The 27,007-nt window shown below is 45.5% G+C and overlaps 1 protein-coding gene across 26 annotated transcripts in view; it reads right to left on the reverse strand.

Moving 5' to 3' along the window:
- The window catches only part of SEMA6D (semaphorin 6D), a 410,879-nt gene that overhangs the window by 80,709 nt on the left and 303,163 nt on the right, over nucleotides 1-27,007 (reverse strand). The window lies entirely within an intron of this gene.

Raw genomic sequence — 27,007 nt, forward strand, 5'->3', positions numbered from 1 at the left:
CTCTCCCTCTGACCCCGGAGTGGCCTCTCAGTCTCACTCCTCCTCCTCCTCCTCCTCTCTCCTCCTCCAAGGAGCTGCTACATACAACTCCAAACACCTCCTCGGCTATATTGGCAGAGCTTGCGCAGCGGTCAGGAAGGAGCGCTCGCCTCTCGCCTCCTCCCTCCTTGTATGATTTCAGACATCCTGAGGATAAACAATAGCTGCTAGCATCTTCCAGGAAAGTTAAGAAAGTTCGGTTCTCGCTCCCTTTCTTCCCTTCCCGCCCCACCGTGACCCACCTCTGCCCTTCCACTTTACTGGACAGAGAAGATCTCTCTCTCTCACACACACACAAACACACACACACACAGAGTCCTTTTCTCTTTCAGGAAGATTGCTCACTTTAAATTTGTGATTTCATTCAATACTTTCATTCAAAGTCCTTCAGCACACTATAATTTGGCAGGGTAATGAGAGTCCATTTTACAGACAACCAATAGAACCATGAAATAATGGTGGGGGAGGGAATCTGAAATCTGTCTTTTGAGTCCTGGAAGCACTGTCATCTGCACACCTCTCCACCTTCCTCAAAAGTAATATATTTAAAAACGCAAGATTCAGTCTTGGAAACCAACGCCAAGCATTGACTTGTGATTTATTGATCCCCCCCCCCTTCCTGTTGAAACATGAATCATTAAAGGGAAGGAATGGCATAAGAAACTTGCACTCCTTGGAACTTGGGGAAAAATGTATCTGAGCTTTATTATTTGAGTTGGGGGGGCCTGGGTGGGAAAGATAATTTCATTTTTTAAAACACAGAGTAAAAGCTGATTTTTGCTGTCGGGTCTCAGGCTTCCATAGGAGCAGAATTTTATCCCAAGACCTCTACGATCCCACAGGATCATTCAGGGCTCCTCCAGGTTGGAAAGAGAAACATGTAACTTGGCCTCAGGAGGAGTTGGGTTTCTGCTCTTCACATTCACTCGAATCTAACATTGATTTGCAAGAAATAGTTGAGATGCACTCCTGCAAAAACAGCCTCGCACGGACAAAACTTCCTTTTTATTTCAGTGGGAGGCTTGCTTGGAGAGCTGAAAACTGGTGTGACGGGACGTGCTAAGGAGGGGGGAGACTGAAAGGTTTGGCCCACAGTGCCGTCTCTTCAGAGACTGCCAGCAAAGTTCCCTGACCATGGGAATTGCCCGCTTTTGGCAGGCACTCCCTGGGATATTTCACTCTGATGTTTTCGGGTGGTGACAGGGCGAAGACTACATTGCTGCAGCCTTCTGTACAGCTGACAGTCAACAGACCCATTTCCTGACACCAGAAGCTTTCGCCTCTTTAGGAACATAAAGACGTTCCAGGTTTTCTCCTTCCAGGGGAGACATCTGCACACTCAGGGAAGAAGCAATGGCGCTGAACCACTGGAAGGTACTGACTTGGTGGAGATTTCACACGGCAAGCCTGAAGGCCCAGTAAGGAAATATATTGTCATATATATTGTATTTATCAGAACAGAAGGTGATAGGGATGTGCACAAAACTGGACATAAGAACAGCCCTGCTGGATCTGGCCCAAGGCCCATCTCGTCCAGCATCCTGTTTTGCAAAGTGGCCCACCAAATGCCGCTGGAAGCCACAGGCAGGATCTGAGGGCATGCCCTCGCTCCTGCTGTTACTACTCCTCTGCAGCTGCTAATCAGAGGCATCCTGCCTTTGAGGCTGGAGGTGGCCCACAGCCCTCCAGCTAGTAGCCATTGATAGACCTCTCCTCCATGAAGTGATCCAAACCCTTGTTAAAGCCATCCAGGTTGTTGGCTGTCACCACATCTTGTGGCAGAGAATTCCACAAGTGGATTATGCGTTGTGTGAAAAAGTACTTCCGTTTGTTGGCCCTAAATTTCCCAGCAATCAATTTCATGGGATGACCCCTGGTTCTAGTGTTATGTTTAGTGTTAAATTGGTTTGCCCAGTTTGGTTCAAATTCGAACCGGATTTGAATCAGACCGGGCATGTTCGGTTTGGGAACCCCCAAATGGTTTGGTTCAAATTAGAACCAGTTTGGGAGTGCCGAGTGCCAATACTTTTGGTTTTTTAAAAGGCTGACTTATCGTAGCTGAGGGCTTCTGTGGCCTCAGGGGGTGCTGCTGTGGCCACGGGTGTGTGCATGTCTCTGGAGGTTCCCCCTCCCCCAGGGGAGCTTCTGGAGATCCCCCTGCAGCTGCAGCAGCACCCCCCCAAGGCAGCAGACACCCTCAGCAGCAGTAAGTCAACCTTAAAAACCCCCAAATATATTGGCACTTGGCAACCCCGAACCGGGCCCAAACCCACCCAGGGGGTTCGGTTCAAGGTCAAGCCTTCAAAATGAACTGATTGAACTGGCTCCAGATTGAGCTGGTTGGCACATCCCTAGAAGGCAAAACTGAATTTAAGGCGATGCCTTAAAAGGTAAGAGGTTAAATACAGGTTATACCTGTATCTACCCAAAAGAAAGAGGACCTTGCATGCAGGACGGCTCCCCTATATTTAACAGGAAATAAATGGGGAAACTCTTGTATTGGATTCTGGTAAATATGGTAGGAGCTTATAAGTAGTAATGGGATAGTGAGGGGTTTTTTTAAGAACCACTCTTAACATCCTGAAGCAATTCAAAGATGGCAAACTCCCGCAGCCCTAAATCCATGCCCAGGAAACAAATAAGAAGGGTGTAATCTTGTCTTCTGGTTTTCCTAAAGTGATACCTGCTACAGTGCCTGAAGCAGTAGGCCGTTGACCAATGCCATTTAAAAAAAAAAAAATTCTCCGGCAGGAGAATGCATTGCAATTCTTACTGCATTCTATGACTGGGCAGCACACTATAGGGAGCTGCCTTATAGTGAGTCAGAGCATTGGTCCATCTAGCTCAGTATTGCCTACACAGACAGGCAGCAGCTCCCCCAGGCTTCAGGACCTTGCTAACTTGGCAAAGAGGCACATTTTAAAGTTGCGATTCCTTTATATTTAGCAGAATTGTCCCTATCCCTCCAGTGGCTGTTGCTGGTGGCTACGATATGTTCCGTTTTAGATTGTGAGCCCTTTGGGTGCAGGGAACCACTTTAAAAAAATCTATTTGAAAAGCGATATATAAATAGTAGTAGTAGGCAGGAGTCTTTCTCATCTCTACCTGGAGATGCTGCCAGGGAGTGAAACTGGGACCTTCTGCATGCAAGCAGATGCTCCACCACTGAGCTATGACCGCATCCCCTAAAGGGAATAACTCACAGCAGGGAGCACTCACACGTTATCTCCCATCCAAATGTAAACCAGGGCAGACCCTGCCTAGCAAAGGCGACCATTCATGCTCACTGCCATAAGACCGTCACTCTTCCCCAACATACATGGTCTGACTCACAGGAACCAGCAAGCAGGGGGGAACAACTGTTGTCTATCTTTTTGTGGGTCCAAATTAAGCCGGTGGAAGCACCATGCAGGCCCACAAATGGTCCACGCTTGACCTTGATTTGCCACATTTCCACAAAGGCTTCTGATAGGTGGCAGGGTATGTATGTATGTATGTATGTATGTATGTATATTCATTCATTCATTCATTCATTCAAATTTTCCCTCCTTTGTAAACATTGCAACTGTTTCTAGTGATCACAATAATGCACACGAAAACAAACAAGATTCCGTAATACAGTGAAATAACAAAAAGCAAATCAAGAAACAGAATTGGCAGATATACAGCTCCTGTGGGAGATATCAAGAGCTTTCCTAAATCAAATTTTCTAAACTTAGCCTGGCTAGGTGCAAGCAAAAGCCCATCTAATAGTCTGTCATTCTGCATACAGTGTTCGACTGCCTCTGAATCTGGAGGTTCCATATTGCCATCCTACCTTCTGTGAATTCACCTTATCCCTTTTAAAAAGCCATAGGAAGATAGGAAGCTGCCATATACTGAGTCAGACCACTGGTCCATCTAGCTCCGGATTGTCTACACAGACTGGCAGCGGCTCCTCCAAGGGTGCAAGCAGGAATCTCTCTCAGCCCTATCTTAGAGATGCTGCCAAGGAACTTGGGACCTAGATGCTCTTCCCAGAGCGGCTCCATCCCCTGAGGGGAATCTCTTGCAGTGCTCACACATGTAGTCTTCCATTCCAATGCAAACCAGGGTGGACCCTGCTTAGCTAAAAATGTATGCTTGCTACCACAAGACCAGCTCTCCTCAGTCATCTGAGCTAGTGGCTATCACCACATTTTGTGGCAGTGAGTTCTATAAGCTAAAATGAGGAGACTTCTTAGGAAGGCAGTCTGAGCAAGGGCCACTGTTTTGAAGACTGTACTCCCCAGCCTAGGGGCTGGTGTGGGACTGGGGCTTTCCCAATTAAGGGTGCTGCAAGAGCTCACACAGAGAGAAGCACTCCTTACTGAAGTCAGGGAAGGATGGAATCACGAGCGGAGGGAGGCAAGCGGCGACCTCGCTCGCCCTGCCTCCTACGACTGACATCAGACGCGGGTGGTTAACCATGCCCCTGCATCTGACGTCAGATGCGGGGGCGTGGTCTAGCTCCCGAACGGGGCCCTGTGGTCCCATTCAGGAGTTAGATCAAGGCCAGCGTTGCCTTCACAGCGCAGCCAGGAGCGGCTCTCCCTGCCTTAAAGCTAAACCAATCCCCCCCCGCATGTGACGTCAGACATGGGGGCGAGTTGGGGCCGCAAGGCACAGCCCCTGAGGGGCGGTGGCCCGGGTTCTTTGAACCCGGTCGCCCAATAGTGGCTACGCCCCTGGATGGAATACTGAAGCAATATTGTTTGCTGTCGAATGTGTTATACATGCAGCCCCAAGTTTTACTGTTTGAGCCCAAGGTCCATAAAAATTTATTTAAAAAATGGAAGATGCTATATTCCTAATGAGGAACAGTGTATTAAATTTGCCATTCTAAAGAGGATTTCTTAAAGCTCCATAATCTATCATTTGCATGTGCTGAAGCCGCCTTTATCCTGAGTGCATTTTTTGGTGGGGGCACAACTGCGGGGTTGCCATATGCAGCCGCAGTTGCTTGTCGCACAAATGTATGCGGGGGGCCCTATTGACATGACAAGCCATCAGTAACATGTGCAGGAAAGCTCTTTAAATCCTCCCAGACATAATAGGCCAGCATTGTGTCAATAGTGAGCAGATTAAAGGGAATATTGTCAAGCTATTTAAGCCTTATCTCTGAATTATCCTGGAAGTTGTTCCTCATTGTGCCTCTTAACCTCCCCGGCCTGACAACTTTTAAGAATAAATATTTTAAGAGAATTAGAGGAAACAGGATATTACATGGTTGCTTATCTCAGAAAGGCTTAACAATGGGTGCTCTCTCATTCATGGAAAGGTAGAACAGGACCAGTTCCTTCTTAATTTGGCTGCTTTAACCAATAAGTCCAGGGGAGGATATAGCAGCAGTTGGACACAGCCATGTCGAGTAAACACGTCAAGCAAGTGTCATATGGACACACATTCACACAATCAAAAACTGTGTCCTACCCAGGTTTGGGAGCTGGGTGTGCTCCCAATTTTCAGTTGTGTGGAAGCATGATAGAAGGAAAATCTGGGTAGAAGTGACTGTGTGGAAGCAAGGTAGGAGGAAGAGCTACCCAGGTTGGGAAAACCTACCCTACCACAGTGAAGCTGTCCACTGTGATTTTAATACTGTCCAATTTCACTATATTTCTAAATTGCCTTGGGAGAATCAGATTAAAAGCAGTATACAAATAATTTAAAAATGAAATAAACACTGTTCATATTATTATTAATAGAAATTCAGTAATCCAAAAACCTTTGGTTTAAGATAAGATGCTTTACATTTTCACTCGTGCTCTAGAAGGAATAGAAATGGCAAACTTGCCCATATAAACTTCCATATTAACTTTTGTGCCATATACTGTAAGCTGTAAAGACTTTGTACATTCTAGTATATGATGGTAAAGGTAAATTGTGCCATCGAGTCGGTGTCAACTCTTGGCAACCACAGAGTCCTGTGGTTGTCTTTGGTAGAATACAGGAGCGGTTGACCACTGCAGTATGGTATGATGCATTTCAGCATCCGATGGCTTTAGAAATAAGGCTCCATGCACCCATACTTTGCCTTGATCAGAGATGCATCAGGTAGAAATTCATCAGGGGCATCTCTAGGAAGCTATTAGAGAAACTGCACCTGTTAAATGCCTGCCTGGATGCATCCCTCCCCAGCCCAATGTCCAACTGAAAGACCAAAGCAAAGTGTACGTGGTTACACTTTGGAGAGGAGAAGAGAGCTGGTCTTGTGGTAGCAAACATGACTTGTCCCCTTAGCTAAGCAGGGTCTGCCCTGGTTGCATATGAACGGGAGACGATGTGTGAACCCTCTAAGATATTCCCCTCAGGGGATGGAGCTGCTCTGGGAAGAGCATCTAGGTTCCAAGTTCCCTCCCTGGCATCTCCAGGGCATCTCACTTCCCTGGACTCCTGCCTGCAACCTTGGAGAAGCCACCGCCAGTCTGTGAAGACAATACTGAGCTAGATAGACCAGTGGTCTGACTCAGTATATGGCAGCTTCCTATGTTTATCTTCACAACAACCCTGTGAAGTAGGCTAAGATGAGAGATAAGTGACTGACCCAGAGTCATCCAATGAGTTTTATGGCTGAACAGGGACTTGAACCTAGGTCTACCCAATCCTAGTCGAACCCTTCAACCACTATACCACACTGCCCTCTACCAAATCAAACCATGTGTCCATCTAGCTCAGTATTGTCCACACTGACTGGCAGCAGTTTCCCAGGGTTTCAGGCTTTCCCAAACCCCACCCTGAAATGCCTTAATAACATGCTCGTTGTCACATGTGGTTTGGCTCTGAGACCAACATGTGAGACAGCAGTTGGATGCTGCTTCCAGAGAAAGGGCCACAGCATATTTCCCCTCCTTTTGGACCTTGTTCAAGACCAGTTTGCATGCAGAGTTCCTCCCCAGGCATGCCTCTGGGCCACTTCTGTTAGGATCAGGGTGGGACTCTGACAGCATCCTGACATCACAGAGTCTGCAAGAAATCTACACCTGCTGATTCACTCCTCTGTCTGTCAGCACTGACTCAGGTTTCCCCGAAAGGCTGATGGACACAACCAGCAGCTTATCTGGGATGAGTCACATCCTGAACACTTGCGGGGCAAAGTAGGTTGAGGGTGAAGACAAGAAGCGCAGGAGGGACTGGGCAGGTTGCTCTGTGCAGAGGCAGCTGAAAGCGGATGGTGGCCCTAGTCGTAGGGACTGGAAGGACAAGAGTCACAGATGGCGCGACACTTCGGGTTCCCAACCGAAAGCCATCATTTGCAGTAAAGGAGCAAAACGTAAATAAAGCCAAAGGCCACTGGGGCTGGGGATTATGGGAGCTGAAGTCCAATAACATCTGGGGACCCAACATTGAGAATCCCTGTTATAGAAGATGTATAGAAGATCACACATAATGTTATAGAAAAGAATCGATGGCATCTGTCATTCAGATAACAGGCACGATCCAGTCCACATTAAGATATAATACATCCTCGGTGAAAATGTGAAATTTCACTATGGCTGGATCATACCCACTGGCAGGCTGGACAGGGGCAGCTCAGATATTGCCCACCTAAGCAGGTTCCCTCTAGCAGGGATTCCCAGATGTTGTTCACTACAACTCCCAGAATCTCCAGCTGCAATGGTCTTTGGCTGGGGATTATGGGAGTTGTAGTCAACATCATCTGGGAATCCCTGTTAGAGGGAACACTGCCCCTAAGCCAAGATGCAGTGTTCCTTTGCCCAGGCCCCTGGGGGGTGCTAGCCCACTTCCAAAACCAAACCTTATAAGCAGTAGCAGCTGGTGCAGGTGCCACTGGGGCGGGCAGCGAGAGGCACTTTTCAGTGTAAATTAATAGGTGTTTATCTCTGCTCCCACCACACCTGAATGCTGCTCCGAGCAGCAGCGCACTGCCCAGCACCGCCTGCAGCGGGAGATCGCCTCCACCACTCACCTGGCCTCCATGGAGTCGATCTGGCGGTCAGGTGAGTGGCGGAGGCAACCCCCCACCGCAGGGAGTGCTGGGCAGCACGCTGCTGCTTGGAGAAGTGTTCAGGTACGATGGCAGCAGAGGTAAGCAGCTGTTAATTTACACTTCAAGGTGCCCACACCGGCCGCTACTGCTTCTAAGCTTAAAACGTGGTGAGGCTGGAGGGGAGGAAGGAAGGTTGCCAGCAGCCTTCTTTTCCTCAACATGCGTCTTGCAAGGAGGATGAGGAGAGGCACTCCTTGTAAAGCTTGCACGGGTCATTAATGGTCCCAAAGAGCTGCTCCAACGGCATCCATGGGGAGCCTCTTGCTACTGCTGCCCAATGAACTGTCGCCCGAGGTGACTGCCTCGCCTCGCCTCATGAAAGGGCCGCCCTCTGATGCCCCCTTTGCATAAGGACAACAGTATCCAACTGGGTTTCTTTACCCGTCTATTAATACTTTTTATGGCTATCAATCTGTTGTACTTTTGGAACAAGCAAAATGCTCACCCTTTCCCGGCTACTTTTCCTCCCATAAAGCACTGCTTTTGTTTCAATGGATTTTCGGGGCTGCTGAAATCTTTTCATGCTGTTTTCTCCCCAAGTGTACACAATTCAAATGTAAATTGGTATGTAACTAATTACCGTGCAGCTTTAATACTTGTTTATCACACTAACGGCTCTGGAGTCACACTTGCAAAATGCACACGAACGGACTTGCCATGAACTATGGTAATTATAACAATGAAATAGGATGTAATTATTAGGGCTGCATATAATTAGGGCTAAAATTAGCATTCAAACTGGTATTTAGAGAGTAATTTGCAATCCACAAGCAGAGGTACTGGTAACGATCAATCTTTAATTGATAATATTAGTTTAGCATGGATTGGGAACACTCAATCAGTATAGTCATATAGAGACTGGTTTCCTTGGCCCCTGGTGGGTCTGACATGGTAGAGTGGGGCTGAGGTGGGGCTGTGATTTAGTAGGGACGAGGAGGAGAAAAGAATCAAAACAGTTCTAGGAAAAATGGCCCTTCGTATATATATTTTAAAAAATCATATACAAGTTCTATGTGGGGCTGTCTTTGTGTGTCGTCTGGAAACTACAATTGGTGCAAAATGTGGCAGCCAGGTTGGTCTCTGGGTCAGCACAAAGAGACCATATCACTCCTATATTAAAATAACTACTCTGGCTACCAATCAGGTCCATCCCTGGGGGGTGGGGTGGGGCTGGGGGTGAATCAGCATGTGCGGGGCCTCTTTAATGTTTCATATCATTACAGAATCATACTGATTGATGACATACAGTGTAAATAGTGTGAGTGAGGTTTTTGGGCATATAATGCATTTCTAAATAAATAAAAATAAAAAGCACAACACATGCTTCACAGTTCTGAGACCTTCTGGGTTGCAAATCAACTTGAGCATAGAGCATTATGCAAACAAACAAACAAATTATATATAGTTTGTTCCTGAAGTTTTTGTAATTTTCTGCCATGCAACAAGCCACTTATAGGACTTTTTGGGTGGGTTTTTTTTTTTAAAAAGCCAACAATTTGTCCAATCCACTTCAATTTAAAGATTCATCTTCCTCCCACCCTGCCCTACAACTCTGCTCAATACCAAAGCCCTATGGCAAGCCAGTCCCTAAATATTCAAGGTGGGGGGATAACCACAAAAAGGAAATCACATCATACCTCCATTACTAAGGCTGGGCTGGGCAGAGGGTCTACAGAAAGCTCTGGCACTGGACACTCTCTGCCTGCCTGCCTGCTTCTTTCCTGAGCTTCAGGCAGGCCTGCACGGAGACCTCTCTAGAAACCCCGCCCACCCACCGAACAGCTGAGAGGCGGGGAGAGAGGGAACTCTAGTAGTTTGCCTGGGAGCCTTTCAAAAGATCAGCTTCGGGGAAAGATAAGTGACTGGGACTGGGGGAGAGAGGAGGGCAGCCTGCACTGCAGTATGCCCAGAGCGGGGCCAGTGGAGTGCTTGGGGCAACTGCCCCGGTCGCCCAGCCCTAAGGACAGCCCTGCTACCAATATGTTTCTGGGCAAGATAGGAAGTGCTGGCAACCTATAAAGCCCTAAACAGCCTAGGTCCTGGCTGGGTATTTCAGAGAACTCCTCCTTCACCATGAGCCTCAGTGCCCATTGAGATAATCCGGAGACGTTTATCTGCAGTTGCCATCAGCTCGTCTGGTGGCTACTCAAGGACAGGCCTTCTCCATTGCCATGCCAAAGCTTTCGAGTATGCTCCCTGCAGAAATAAGAGCCTCCCCATCTCTGACAGCTTTTGAAAGGGCTGTTAAGACACATTTGTTCATTCAGGCTCTTACTGTAATTAGACTTATAGAATTCATCATGGTTTTTAAAAATTGTTTTAAGGTTTTAATATTTGTTTTAATGTGTTGTTTTTATTGTAGACCACCCAGAGACGCAAGCTTTGGGCAGTATATAAATATGCTAGCTAGCTAGCTAGCTAAATAAATAAATAAATACCATTCCAACCTCCTCTTCTGGTTAGAAAAAGAAATACTAGAAAAATGACAATGAATCCCCATACAACATGCCCCTTGCTGCCTTGAGGAATCCCAGTCATGTTAACAGGAGACTGGGCTTTTTCGCGAGGTCAAAGGCTCCATATTGCAGAATTCTCTCCCTCCAGATATCAACCTTTGCTCCAACATTTCCCTTTCAGAACATATCAAAGTACCCTTAGATCCAAGTCATACAGATACTTTTGCAGTAACATGGTTATCATTTTTAAATTGTATTGACAGAAGTAGGATTAACTATGAGAGACCAGAAAGACCGCAGGCTATTTTATATTTAAAATACATTTATATTTTGCATACTATTAAAAATCTGTTTTTGACTAATCAAATGGGTTCTTGATCTAATGGGATAAAGAAAAATTACATAAAGCTGCATATATATGCTGTCTAGAATTATCTTACTGGTTTTGGAGCACATGTCAATGTGATAATTTGTGGACTTATTTATAATGAAACACCTTTCTCTCTCTCTCTCTCTCTCTCTCTCTGCACATGTTATTTTAATTGTATTTGCATATCTGTTTTTGAAAAATAAATGATTAAATATTAGCTTTGATTCCTCTACGAATTCTAACATTTAGTCTGGAGGGATTGCAATGACACAGTTCACTTGATTATCACTGTTGCCACCACAGCCATCTCTGCAGGACTAATTGGCAGAGGGAGAAAGGATGGTCTCCTGCTTTAACGATAAAGAGGCCTAATGGATGACTTTCTAGGTGCTCCCAAGAGGCTTAAAGATCCCAAGCAGCAGTTTCCCCTCACCAGCCATCCTGGCATCCCATTCGAGTTCGATTTCCAGGTTTTTCTTTTAACTGGGCACTGAGTACTAAGTATTATTAACAGGGCCGGCCTGCCCAGTTAGTGAACTAGGTGCCCACTTAGGTTGCAAAGATGGTAAGGGCGGCAGCGGCCTGAATCACATGGGACTCAGGGTCAGCCGCCCAGAGAGGAGGGCGGGCGGGCAGGCAGGCTGGTGGAGGACACCAGCCTGCTTGCCCATCCTCCTTGCCACTGCTGCCTCCACCCATCACTTTTGCGGCAAGTGGGAGGGCGAGTGGGAGCTCTCCATTATTCATCCATCCACCCGCCCGCCTCGCCGCTGCCATAAAGCGGCAGGTAGAGGTATCAGCAGTGAGGAGGGCAGGTACATCCTCCCCGCCACCCACCCTTCTGCCTGCTGCCTCTACCGCGTTTAACTACTGTGGAAGTTGTGGCCAGGAGTCCATCTGGGGTGGGGCACCCAGGTGGGTGGGGGGCATCTGGACAGGCCTTGCCTGGGGTGCCCCTGAGCCTCAGATGGGCCCTGATTATTAAGTCAATACCTCAAAGAGTACCCACAGAGTCAGGGAAATACACATGTAATAAAACACACTGGCTACTGCCAAAAGCCATTTCACGTGAACTTATGTACCCGGAGACCACACAAGGAAGAAGACAGAGAACGGACTTTGAACAAGAAGCATGCTAAATGCTCTTGATATCTATTAAGTGGTTTTCAGCTGCAGTAACCCCCACCTCCCTTTTTATTTTAACAAGCTGAATTTAGATTGATTTCATCTTTATCTCTGTCCAGTTTCTCCAAGTTGCTTTTATCTCCTGTTACTGTTTTCATTTTTTCTAAAAGGTAACATTTTAGTAACAGGAGATTAAAATGTTACTATTAAATATAATGAAGATGTTAACATTTATTTAAAGTAAAATGTTATTTCATTTCATTTCCTTCCTTCCTTTCATGGTGAGCCATCCTTGAGTGCAATTTTTGGACCAAAAAGGTGAACCCCATTATCTGAGGGGTTCAATTCTCCACAGCAACCTCGATAATAATGAGACTTGGGGGGTTAGGTTCTTGGATGCTCAGAAATTGGCAAAAAGGGCCCTAAAAACTGCAAAAAAGTGCCCTATCATGTTCCTCTGGTCTCAGGTACCCAGCAATTCCCCCCAAAGTCCCAAATCCGGCAATCTTTTTGCACAAAAATAGCTTTTTAGTGAATACATGAGCCACAAAATGATCCCACTCCTCAAAATGGTGGCCGGAAATGACCTCGGAGGTCATGTCCGCAGATACATGGGAATTAACCCCTTGTTTTCCACATAAGCCAAGGTTGGGGTCAATTACTTGACTCTGGATATGCGGAACTGCAGATGTTGGATCTGCGAATGACGAGGTTTGCCTGTACTGAGATCATTTTAAAATAAGTAAATTTAAAGGTCCTGTATAACCATAATCAGATTATCACAGACCACAGGATACCTCCAAGTTACTACTGGCACAATTCCTCTTGCAGTTCTTCATACCACTTCAGACACAACCTGACTCTTCAACTGTGAGTCAGTTTGCACATTCAGCGGTGAGTCATCAGTCTTATGCAGATTTGGATGACAATGCAGAAGATGGTGTGGAGGTGGGGGAGGCTGGTACCCCCTGGCTTAGCCTTGACCTCTGCATCTTCATCTGAATCTGCACACAGAGCTCATGTGCATACAAACTGCAGGATACAAACAGCCTATGGATCAGGGCTGCTCAACTTCGGCCCTCCTGCAGATGTTGGCCTACAATTCTCATAATTCCCGGCTATTGGCCACTGTGGCTGGGAATTGTGGGAGTTGTAGTTCAAAAACAGCTGGGGGGGCCTAAGTTGAGCAGGCCTGCTATGGATGCACTACCATATGTACAAGAGCTGGTACAGACATTTTGAAAAAGTGAAAACTGAAGTGCCTTTCAGGGGAAATCATCTGATAATTTCCAGGGGAAATCAAATTAAGTAAAATCAAATAAGATAAGTGAAACTTCCCAGGTTTCTGCATATCCCTACGCCTGGCACCAAGCACACAAACTGAAATTCAAAGTGAATTTGAGGATTTGAACAACTTTCAAAGAAAACCCAACACATTTCCATTAGACATGGTACATTTTTCAGGGGGTTTCCACACCTCCTTAGTTTGTACTTGCACCTTGTATACAGGCTCAGCTGAAATCATGAGATGGGGTCGGTGGGCAGAGTCCTTACTATCCTTCATATGTTCATTCCACAGACAGGGTCATCTAAATAGCTCTATTGGGTTGGGTCATAAAGTGACAGATGTACATGCATATATTAAAATGTACATACAAAATGTGAAAGCATATATTAAAAATGTAAAAAAAGTAATAAATAATACATAAAGGAATAAATATATGAATTGGCACTCATCCTTAGAAATGTAATCCCTCTTATAGAGCCCAACATGGCACCAGTGGTGACTCCAAAGGATAGCTAAAGGTAGTGGGTGCTTCCAGGGGCGGAGCCACAATTGAGCGCCAGGGTTCAAAGAACTCGGGCCACCAATGAAAAGGGCCACCAGAGCCCCCATTGTGCATGAGATCACATGCAAAGGGAACGTGGCCCAATTGCCAGAGGGCCCACCCCAGGCCTCCCAATCTCATTTCCAGGGAGCGTTTGGTGCCTGGATGCATTTATTTCCCTTCCTCTCCCTCGCTGGAGGGAGTGGAAGGGAAATAAACACTGCCAGCCAGCCAGCCAATGCTGGCTGGAATGAGCTTGGGAGAGCTTCGAATCCTGGGTATGCCAACGTGTGTGTGATGTCATGTGCATGGGGCATCACTTATTAATTATTAAACTTGAAATTAAACCCTATGAAGAAGAGCCGACGTCCAGGACTGACAGCTTGCTACAGCTGCTTTTTAAAAAAACAAACAAAATACAAACTTGCCTTTCATGAACCACACAATTTATATGTGATTGGTGTGAGTATTCCTGCATTAAGTGCTGCACGTGAGAGCACATTCTCATGCCTTTGATGAGTGAAAAATTCCTTGTGGAATCTCATGACAGATAACTGGTTAAGGGACTTGGTTATCATGGGTATTGAAAAAAACTTGTCAACATCTCTTCAGCTGAAGAAAGTTGTAGACGGATCTGCTTCTTGTCACAAGTATTCAATTTCATTAATAAGTTGTCACAGATGTATTCAGCTTCATTAATAAGTTAAATACTGTGTACAGGTGACCCTAGTTATACGCAGGGGTCCCGTTCCTGCCTATTGCCATGGATAATGAAACCGTAAATAAAGAGACCTTAATCCTATCGGAACTGGGGTGGAGTAAGGTTCCTAAGCACACTGTAGTATGCTGAAAATCACAAGAAAAAGTGTGTGTGTGTGTCTGTGTGAGAAATAAGCACAGTACCTTACTCTCCAGCATTGACCCACAAACTTCCAACTCCTCCCATTGTTGTTCCTTTTTAGGGTTACTTTTTTTTTTTTTTTGCAGAAAAGAGCTCAGAAAATGGCTGAGCACTACAAAATGGCAGTAGGAAATGACCTCAGAAGTCATTTCCAGCTACTCAAGTACCATGGGTAGGCAAAATGAATCCTATTTTCACCCTGCAAATAAAGAAACTGGGTCCCTATAACGCAACCTTGGATAGGCGAAACCATGGGTGCTGGGACCGTGGGTTATATGGGGCTACTGGCAATGAGGATGGAGAACTGGTCTTGTGGTAGCTAAGCAGGGTCTGCCCTGGTTGCACATGAATGGGAGACTAGAAGTGTGAGCACTGGAAGATATTCCCCTCAGGGGATGGAACCACTCTGGGAAGAGCAGAAGGTTCCAAGTTCCCTCCCTGGCAGCATCTCCAAGATAGGGCTGGGAGAGATCCCTGCCTGCAGCCTTGGAGAAGCCGCTGCCAGTCTGTGAAGACAATACTGAGCTAGATGGACCCTGGTTTGACTCAGTATTTGGCAGTTTCTTATGTTCCTATACTGCTGCCAATAATGAGCTAGATGGACCAAGGGTCCGACTTGGTAGAAGGCAGCTACCAAGTTCCTATGTTCACCTGTACTAAAAACATTAAGTACCATACCTCTGTAAGTATTTAATGCACAGCAAAATCCTCACTCCCCTAATAATGGCCTTTGCCACCAACCCCTTTGCTTCCTCAAACTAGTTGACCTAGACATCACTCCTGCGGCATGACGCTGACTGTACCAGAGCATCACTTGGCTGGCCTATCTTCACCACAACCCCAGGAGGTTTTTCCCAGAAGGCTTGCTGCCTTCTGGGAAAAACAGTGGTTTCCCCCCCCCACAAAAGGGAAAATTGCTGACAGCTTTTTTTTGATGCAGTTTGTTCTGCTGGCCTTTGGGGAGCCTGGAGTTTCAAAACTGCATGTAAGAGGAGTCGAGGGGCCAGGGGAAGAACAGCCTGAGATGGATCTGTGCTCTTTGGGTGTGGAAACGGTGCAGCTGCTGTGGCTCCCCATCCCTGCCTTCCTCTGCTAACGTCACAGCCATTATCCTGTTTATAGTCAATTATATCAAATTCCCTTTGGAGGCAATAAGCCTGCTCCTTAATCTGCCACAGGGGACCTGATCCAAGCTTCCTGTTCCTCACTCCTTGCAGCCACAGAGAAAGTAAATTTGGGACTCGAAGCGTGTGTAGGGCTGCATTTCAGTCAAGGCAAAACGGCACCTTTTTAAAGCGGTGATTTTCTTTATTGAGCAGGGGGAGAGCAACTGGCCCTATCCATCCCCAGCACAACATTCCTCCAGTGGCTGTTGCTGGGGTCTACCTTATGTTTCTTTTTAGATTGTGAGCCCCCTTTGGGGACAGGCAGCAAATTTATTTATTCATTTATTTATATTTCTCTATGTAAACTGCTATGGGAAATTTTGTTGAAAAGCTTTATATAAATATTCATAGTAGTAGTAGTAATAGTAGGTATTACAATGAGAATATCTATATGTGTTCCAGGAGCCCTGGATTCACAAATGCAAATAATTCTTCTCCTGTTAGCAAGTACTATCTGATAACTTACGCAGGACTTAAATACACCAGTGAATGCAAGCATAAGGAGAAGGTCCTGAGGGTAAATGACTGGCGTCTCATGAAAATACTAGACTGAATCTAATGCTACTTTTTTTGTTTGATTCACAAGCTGAAGACCCGATTCCTGTTAGCCTCAGTTCATCATCTTCCCCTGCCTCTAACTGTGCACACTATCTATGACCTTGGGGATTCAGTTATTTGTTGGCCCTTGTAAACATGTTGCCTTGCAAGCAGCACCTCTTTGTTATGCTATTGTCTTCCTTTGTTGAGGATAATCCCCGTGCCAGGAAGGTGATGATATGGATGGGGTGCTATGATTGTGACTTCTTACTAGGCACTGCTGAAGGTTTGGGAGATGAGAAAGGCGGAGGACCCTTAGCTGCCTCTGAGATGAACCTTATGCATTAGAGTTGAGCGACAAAGAACAGTGCAGATCTTCTTTGCTGAGCTTCTTTTGACTACTGAGATATATTGCAACTACAGTCCTTGATAAAGGCCTTGCCAAAAGGCATCAGGCAAGTAATAAAGTTCATCCCAGAAGCATTTGAAGTTTCCCTTCCTTGGTGCTTCTCCCTTTCCTTTTCTAAATAGAAGAAAGATGTTCATGAAACACATTTTTGATGATGATGATGATGATGATGATGATGATGATGATAACAACAACTTTATTTTCAGCCACCCTATAAACCACCCAGAGACATAAGTTTTGGGTGGTATAGACATTTGTTAAACAAACAAACAACCTACAAATTGTTCTCTGGGTGGCTTACAACACAACATTCAGTCAACACATTAAAAACAGACCAAAAAATGGTGAGGGGAGAAAATGCAAAATACAATACAAAACAATTTCTAAAACATTTTTTTAAAAAATCAGTTACAATAAGTCATTTGTTTCAAATCAAATTCCAAAAATTTGTTTCAAATTTAAATCAAGTTTGAATCGGATCCAAAAATTGAGTTTGAATTCAAATAATATTTGAATTAATTCAACCCTGTTTTGGCACATTTTTTAAACCAATCACAGGGCCTGGATGGTTTTTAAAAGGTGTCAAATGGCTCTCAAATTAAATTCAAATCAAATTTCAAAAAATTGAACCGAATCCGAATCAGATTCAATTTTAAAGTGTGATTTGATTCGAATCTGAATCACACGAATCACCTAGATTCGATTCGATTCTGAATCAATTTGCACATCTCTACTAAATAGCTGGGAGGGCTGCTGAGGCTGGTTCTCTTTTCCTATCAAGAATCCTTTCAAATTCCTATTTTTCCAGGCTTCTGAGATGCTCCTTTACATACAACCCAAACTCTCCCAAACTCAGAGAATGGCAATGATGGGTCGGTACACCCCCTACCCAGTAGCCTCTTCTTGTTGGCCTGAGTGGCAGGTTAGTAGAGCCTAGTGATGCCATTAGCAAGGATGGCATGCCTTCAGCTTGTTGCCAAAGCTGGCCAAGCTCCACTGTCAGCTTGTCGTCCCTGCACAACCCCTCTACATTTGATAGGAATGACAGGCATCCCTCGGGTCTCTATTTTTTCGGGGAGCCATATCTTGATGCAGAACAGCAACCCAAAGACTGTCATGTGATCAAACATAAGAATTGCAAAGGATTTCTGAAGTACCCCTGATGCCAGGATCCTGGTGCCAAGCCACAAAAGACGGCACAAATGCCACCAAGGTGTTGGCGGAAACCTATTGCTGTGAACACAGGAATGAATATAGGAAGTGGCCTTATACTGCCTCAAACTATTGGCCCATCTAACTAATGGGGCTGTTAACTGCCCAGAGATGAAAGTTTGGTGCGGTGTACAAATTTGATAGATAGATAAAATAACTAAGTAATTAATTAGTTAATTAATTAATAACTCAGTATAGTCGACAGTGACTGACAGAGGCTCTGCATGGTTCCAGGCAGGAGTCTTTCCCAGCCCCACCTGGTCATGCTGAGGACTGAAACTGGGAATTCCTGCTTTCAAAGCAGATGCTTTACCACTAGGCTGTGGCCTCATCCCATCCCCCTAATGTGAGGGTGAGCACAGGAATATAGGAAACTGCCTTATACTGAAGGGAGACCACCGGTCCAACGAGCTCAGTATTGCCTACACTGACTGGAAGCAGATTTGCAAAGTTTTGGAAGGAAAGAAATATCTCCCAGCCCTACGTGGAGCTGCCAGGGATTGAACCTGGGACCTTCTGCATGCAAAGCCACTGAACCATGGTCCCATCCGCTAAGGGGAATCTTTTGCAGCAGACAATCCTCACATGTGGTCACTCATCCAAATGCAAACCAAGGTGGACCCTGCTTAGCACAAGGGGCAATTCATGCTTCCTACTGCAAGACCAGCTCTTCTCTCAGTCTTTCTGACTACGGGCATGTTATTTGTGCCTTCTGCAAACTGAAAGAAAGGAGAATGTCTAGGAAAACAAGATCCATGGAGAAGTGTGGTTTCCAAATCATAGCCTGACAGTTGGAAGTACTTTAAAAACAAACAAAACCACCACCACCCACTTTGCAGCACAGCAACTTTACAAACACGCACACCAAAAACCCGTAAGAAATTGTTCAAAATGCGACAGGCCAGCCAAGCATATTCAGTGCACTTTTCAGGGTTTAAAGTCACTGTTGTGGTTCTCGGAGCAGTGGAAAGAAAGAGCTGAAAGGCTCCTCCAGGTGTTTAAAATCTATGTGTACTACTACTACTACTACTACTACTACTACTACTAATAATAATAATAATAAAAACAGAAAAGAAATACATTCTATACACTTGGTAATACTGCTCAGCCGTGTCGTCTGCTCTGAAAAGCAAATACTGTAATGTCTTGGTGTGAGAGCCTCAGCCACAATGCCACAAAGAAATGTGGTAGCAATAAACATTGTGTAAGGCACCCTTTGTGCCAGTAAACAGAGCTGCTGTATCAAGGGCCGAGTGTGAGGGGATGTATAGACCCCATCCAGTGTCTGGCAGAGAAAGGGCTCCTTCGTTCCAAGAGGGAAGGGCCCCAGCTGCACCGTCTCAGTACGAGAACTGTCTGTGACACGCTGGGATGAACAGAGGCCGAAGCCCAGCTGTGGAGAATGAGCTCATCCTCTCAGGACTCGATCCTGAACTGGTTTCAATCAGTGGCAAAGCCCCTATTCCGTCCACAGCCCATCAAGGGTGGTTGGACTTCACAGCCAAGTGGAGAGCCCAGATACCCACTAAGACTGGACGGAGGAAAAGAGCAGCACACGTTCTATATTGAGTGAACAAAAGGTTCCCAGTTAAGAAGCAAGCTTGACTCGCAACCTTGAGTTCCCCTGGTGGAAACCGTCAAAGAGGTTTTGACATATGGCTATTAAACAAAGACACCCCAGAAAAAAATAGCGAGGCTGCACAACGTCAGCCCTGCAGCTGTTGCTGGATTATGACTGTTGCTGGATTATGAATCCATGTGTCAAGCATGTGTGCTTGACACATGGGTTATTGGCCACAGTGGCCAATAGTCAGGGATGTGAGGAGAGCTGGTTTTGTGGTAGCAAGCATGGATTGTCACCTTTGCTAAGCAGGGCCTGCCCTGGTTTGCATTTGAACATGTGAGAACTAAGATATTCCCCCTTAGGGGATGGGGCCGCTCTGGGGAGAGCATCTGCCTGCTTGCATGCAGAAGGTTCCAAGTTCCCTCCCTGGCAGCATCTCCAAGATAGGGCTGAGAGAGACTCCTGCCTGTAACCTTGGAGAAGCCACTGCCAGTCTGTGTAGACAATACTGAGCTTGATGGACCAATGGTCTGACTCTGTATAAGGCAGCTTCCTATGTTCATTCGATGGGAGTTGTAGTCCTATAACAGCTGGAGGGCCAAAGCTGTGTAGCCATTTTGTACGCTGGATGATTTGTATTTCCTCATCTTAATCTGAAAACTGCACATTAGCAACATCCAATTCCTACTGCAAGCCGGCTGGCACTGGGCTAGCCAAAGAGACTAGGAGGCCATGCCATTTATGGCAAATTTTCTACCTGGCTCCCACTACTTTGCAGGGCATCTCATGGGCTCCATATATACACAGTCACATTTAACAGATGCCAACAAGTCTATTTCCTATAAAGATGCATCTCTGTATACCTGTGCGTGTGTATGGCATGGGAACTGAAGCCAATCGGGGATCCTTGCAGCATGGACCATGGCAAAATGTACGCATGTGTGCTTGATGCATGTGATCATACAGAGGCAGCATGCAGGCAATTTCCTGCAGGGAAGAGACATCTGCATAAGGAACTTTGTCTTGGCTGCAGCAAGCTTCGGATGGCAACTAATTTCCAGTGTCATCTTATGAGTCTGGCAGTCTCGCTTCCCAAGTGGAGAGAAAACTAGGGGGATAGCGTTACAGGCTTTCCTGGCCTTTGAAAAAGAGAGTACTGGGGACACACAGTGTCTCTGGTAGGCAAAGTTTGTTTTCACTGAGTTTTGACACACAGTGTCCACAGTTCTTGTACACAGCTTGCATTTCTTGAGTCATCCGAGCATAATTTATTGTATGCCGGCCAACTCAAGATCCACACAGGTCAGCTGCTGTCAGGGAAATCAGCAAATTGGCACACTGCAGAAAGCTCTGTATAGATAGGCCATAAGAACTCTGGAATGAAGCATATATAAAGATCAGAAACGATTTGGTCAGAAATATGGCGGCGGTGAGAGAGAATGTACTGCCTGCCCTCTCTAAATGATGGTCCTAGCTACGATATACATGATGATTATGATTTATACAGCAGAAACATGAAACTCTTCTGGACAGGTCAGAGCTTGCCAGGCTGAGCTATGCTTCTGTAACTTCCAGGCTTCATTTTGAAGATGGAAGTAAACAACCCAATTCCCTACTTTAAACTGATGAGCCATCCTGAGTCTGCTGTTGGAGCTGTGAGGACTTTTCTCCTTCCAGGAGCCAACAACTGAACTTAGCGAAGTGGTACAAAACGGATCCAGAAGGTAGTAAGAAAGCTAGCACTTTGCGGCAACAGTCGTACACTGAAACCTGTGGTTACCAGGACAGGCAATTACTCACTGAATATAAATACAGCAAGATACATTTATCTGTAGATTAGTATCACATTACTCAGGCTAAATTACACAAAATCCAGCATGATTCAACTTGGCTCGAAAGCTCAGGTTTCAGCTCCGGCACAAAAGCAGCTCCAGCAGAAAAAGCCACCAGGGACAAGTGGCAATATTCTGTAGCCATAATGTTGTGGGTTAGGATTAGTCATCAAATAACATCATGGAGAAGGGACTTGTGGGTAAATAAACGGCGTCAACCAGCAGTCACTCAGCAGGAGTGCGACAGCTGTATCAGTAAGCCCAGCTCTTTCAAAACTCCTGAAATGACCTTTAGCCTTATTCACACATTACGTTCAACACTTGTACAATGAGTGTACAATGTACAGAGCTACACTTATTCACATGTTTGACACATGTACAGCAGCATGCTTCCTATCTGTATCATGCATTTGAGAGGCCTGAATCCAGACTCATGCTTAAAACGACTGCAAGTACAGTCATTCACACAAAACACAGACAAATGTACTTGTACAATGTCTGAAGAGGGTTTTCGCCAACTGCAAAAGTAGCAGTGAACTGCAGAGGGGCATTTCAGCTCAGCATTACTCCTACAACAGATATTTATACACCACCCTTCAACCAAAGTTCTCAAAGCAGTTTACAAAGAAAAAACAACAATACAAAAGAAGGACCCCTGTCCCCAAAGCGTTCACAATCTAAAAAGAAAGCTAAGGCAGATACCAGCAACAGCCACTGGAGGGGTGCTGTGCTGGGGCTGGATAGAGCCAGTTACTCTCCTCACTGCTTATTAAAGAGAATCACCATGTTAAAAGGTGTCTCTTTGCTCAGTTAGCAGGGGTTTTATACATATATCTATTGGAAAACAGTAATAAATATTTTGTGCAGTGTATATAAATATTTAGTAGTGTGCTTGCAAAGATCAAGGTAGGAAGAGGGGAGAGCGATTGTGTGGGAGCTGGGTAGGACAACTTTTCATCCTCCTTTGATAAAATGTTGGGGACAGAATGTGGGTTGGCCACACCCATCCTATCCAGCCCCCAGCTCCCATAGATAACTAAATTTCATAAACCTTCTCCTAACCTCTGTTACAAGCCAGTTTGATGTTGACGAATATGAAGGTATTTTTTGGTGCTGTTGAGCAACCGATGATTTCAAGAGATATAATGTGTTGAGGTCGTAACCAAACAAGTCCCAAGTGTGATTCAGTGGACATGTTATGCCTGGAAAATGGTTGCCTAAAACCATCAAGGATGAGAGAAAAATAAACTGTCTGGTGCCTTTAGCTCTGAGAAGCTGTACTTTGGCTGTGCTGTCTCGTAGCAGTCTTAACCAAGTGGCTGCGGACACTCCGCTCAAATCTTTAAATCAGCCTTGAATAGAGATGACAAACTATATTTACTCGAACCCCTGCAACGCATAACGCGGCCTCCAGTACATGTGTAATCTGTGGTGACATGTGGGTTTTTGCCTTGGGCAATACTCTCTGGGGATTCTGCATAGAATCATCACAGAATGATGCCCAATTGTGTGTCAATAGCAAAATTGACCCTCCAGAGTTTGATTTTTTGGGACACCAAAAGAGACCTCTAATTAGCTTTCCACATTGCTGACTGTATTGCAAGTGGCAGCTGGTTTGGAAACCTCATTCCTTGAGGTTTTTAGGTAGAGAACAATGGTATTCCCTCTCCACATTTTGCTATTGTCCTGAAAACAATTCCACAGAACAACTGCATAAGAATTATTCATTTATATTTGGTGAGAGAAGATTCACATGACCATTCTACGCATGGCTGACAATTGTGCACTCCGCCTCGATTCCACCATGTCAGACAGATTAGGAACATAGGAAGCTGCCCTATCCTGAGTCAGAGCACTGGTCCATCTTGTTCAGTATTGCCTACACCAGCGGTTCCCTGATGGTGGTACTCCGGTTATTGCTGAAATGCAATTCCCATCATTCCCAGCTACCGTTTATTGTGGCTGAGGATGATGGGAGTTGTACTTCAGCAACATCTGGAGTACCACAGGTTGGGAACTCCTGGTCGACGCTGATTGGCAATGATTCTCCAAGGTTTCAAGCAGGAGTCTTTCCCAGCCCTACCTGGAGATGTTGCTAGAGGTTGAACCTGGGACCTTCTGCATGCAGAGCAGATGTTCCACCCTGCTGAGCTACAGCCCCCATTCCCCAAGGGGAATATTTTGCAGCAGACAATGCTCACATGCATTGCTCCCATTCCACTGCAGACCAAGGCAGACCCTGCTTAATAAAGGCGACACAACTCATGTCTGCCGCTGCAAGACCGGCTCTCCACACCAGATTGGCTGCACTGCGACAATTAAAATTATGATCTGGCCTGTTATCATATGCTGCCTGCATTTAATGACATCACCACATGCATCAAGTGCAATTCAGGAAGAAGCAGCCTGTCACACACGGAATGCTCAAGTGAACATGAAGGGGGAAAAATGAAGCCACCTTATATGGAATCAGACCAATGGTCCTCTTTGCACTGTTGTATCCATGACTGGTAGTGACTTGCCAGGGTTTCAGACTGAGGTCTTTCCTAGCCTGAACTGGAGATGCCAGGGGATGGCCTTTTAGTTTAGATTTAATCTTTTATAGATTAAAATTTTAAAAAATGAAAAATATCTAATCTTTCCTTTTAGACTGGGAGTCCTTTGGGGAATGTAGTCACCCATCCAAATGCAAACCAAGGTGAAGCCTACTTAGCAGAAGGGACGATTCATGCTGGCTTTTCTCCCTGTCAAATCTAATGCCTGGCCATTCGTTCAGACTTGAGGTGCGGCGCCAAGGGCATCCAATCTAACATGGAAAATCTGCTCACATTCACAGAATGCACTGGAACTATTAGCATAGCAAATTGTACAATAAGCAAGTGAACCATGCTGGAGTTATTACTAAGTCTGCTGAACACTGTTTAGTTTGGAAGAAAAAGGTCAAGGTAATAGGCCTAACATTCATATCTAATGTGATGAAGAGAGAGAGAAAATCGACCACAGCAGCTCCTCATCTAGCAAAGCACACTGAAGGTTGGAGATCTCTCTGACTTTTTCTCAGGAGGACAGAACCTCAAGGGTGCATCACACTTCCAAGATGTCTCACATGCATCCAGGTGGCAGATATAGTAACATTTTAAAGGAGAACCTCAATATCTGTGTATCCAGCACCTGCGGATTCATGTATCCATGGTTGGGTAATGGACACCTGACCTAGGTATACACAGTAGAAAATGGGGGGGGGGTTAAATCCACATATCCGCGGTTCAGGGCTGGCTGGAAATGACCTCGGAGGTCATTTCTGGCCGCCATTTTGAGGAGAAGAGCCATTTTGTGGTTCACTTTGCCCCCACAAGGAAGAAAACTCTGATTTTTGGCCGATTTTTTACTCTTGGGGGCACTGCAGGACTACTGGGGACCCACAGAGCACGGTATGGCACTTTACTGTGCTTTTTCATGGGGATTTTTGGCCATTTGGGGGCCATTTCCCCCACTTAGGGACCTAACCCCCATGATGCCATTGCCCCAATTACTCGGTATCCGCAGTTTCGGTATCCACAGCACTAGCTGGGAATGGAACCCCCGCAAATACCAAGAATTTCCTGTATGGCCAAGCAAACACATATTGGCCTGGTTCACACAATCGTTTGAATCTAGGTTTAATGTGATCGTGTGAACCCATGCCAAGGCAGTTTATAGCCTGAGATTAACCTGAGATTTCCAACATGGCATGGGTTCATACGATCATGCTAATCTTGGTAACCCACATTAAACATAGACTTGAACAATTGTGTGAACCGGGGTGTGAACCAATTGTGTGAACCATGCCCGACTTTCAGGGTTGGGCATTGCCAAAATAATCAAGATGGTATTGGTTCAAAGCATTTGATCAGGATAATCTCAGGTTGATTATATGAATCAAGATTGTGGCGGTGGGGGGGCGGCTTACTGGGTGGCAGTGGGCTCTCCTCCTCTCTTTTAACTTAAAAACTCCTCTCTCTCCATAGGTAAAAGCAGCAGGGTTTAACAACTTTACTTTCCTCCTTGACAGCTGTCTTGTAATTTCTGGGAAAGGAAGGAACATCATAACATTGCACCCTTTCCTCAGCGCATGACTGGGAAGAGATTCCCCATCCCCTATGGGGACTATTTTACAGCAGACAGCACTCACATGCAGTCACCCATCCAAATGCAAATCAGGGAAGCCCCTGCTTAGCAAATGGGTTAATGCATGCTTGCTACCACAAGACCAGCCCTTCATCTCCCATCAGGTGAAAAACAGGATGTCAGTTAAAAGCATTCTCCTTAAAGGGGCAGCAATAATAAGTGAAGTGGAATCTTTAGAGTGTGAAAGGAAATTGTAATCCCTATTTAGTCCTTGGTTGATGGTGTCAGTTATATTTTATGAACTCCTGCTTCAGTTACTTTCCATTCCATGCATCCACAAGGATTGATCTTTTCAAGAGCGGTTACTCTCAGATCTGTGATGTCCCTGTAGACTGAAATGATCATTGACGGGTGTTATTGCTCGCGATGTCAAAGTTTTTGGCCACTTAGGCATTGCCTTAAGGACAGTCCTGTTATAAGAAGTCAAAAGAGAGAAGGAGAGCCCACTCAATGTCAGAAGGAGGTGCTAAGCTACAGCTGAGGGTCTCACATTATGCGGGGCCTTTGAATTAAAAAGCACACACTAAAGTTTTACATAATGATTTTTCATTGGAAAGTATCTCTCTAATGCAAATAGCTTATTGCAAGATAACTGTTTTTTATTAGATCATTACTTTTTCATTGCATCTTTGCCAAGTAAAAATAAAGCTTTATTATTTCTGTTTCCACTGTCCTTTTTGTTAGAGTAATACTATTGTTTTTGTCATCTTATGGGGCCTTTTAAGCTTGATATAGCTTATAGCCTCAGCATGTCATAATCCAGCCCTGCATTGTCATCATGTAATCTCCCCACCCCAATCCAATCTGATACAAGGTGTATCGGGATACCGTTGTATCGGGTGCAACTGGACCAGGACCAATGCGCCAAATTTTGCATCACACCCAACCCAATGCAAAATTGCCCGATAGGGCTGTATCAAACTGTGTCTGAATATCAGCCCAATTGGGTCATAGCTCTAAGCCCGGAGGAACCCTGGGCCTCTAGGGACCCCCAGTTCATGACCTCCTGGTGACACCCCCCCCCTGATGTTTGTAGCAGTGCATCCTCCCCTTCAAATAGTGAATGTGCTCAAAACAGGCATGGCATGCTGGAAATGCACATGGAAGTGGCCCTCAGTAGCACATTTTGATCTGCAGAGGGAAAAGAAAGCGGAAGCAGGCATGGGAACTTAATTTACCTGATAAACACTGGAAAGAGAAAGGCTCATGATGCCATCTGAATTTGCCTGGCCCTCTTCACAAGTACTGTATGTTATCACCCAGGCCTTTTTGGATAGGTGAATGCTGTTACTCAGCCATGCATGCCTTACTCCAGGGGTTCTCAAACTTGGGTCCCCAGATGACAGGAGACGACAGCTCCTTTCAACTTCCCCT

This window comes from Hemicordylus capensis, chromosome 10 (assembly GCF_027244095.1).
Source record: "Hemicordylus capensis ecotype Gifberg chromosome 10, rHemCap1.1.pri, whole genome shotgun sequence".
Lineage (NCBI taxonomy): Eukaryota > Metazoa > Chordata > Lepidosauria > Squamata > Cordylidae > Hemicordylus > Hemicordylus capensis.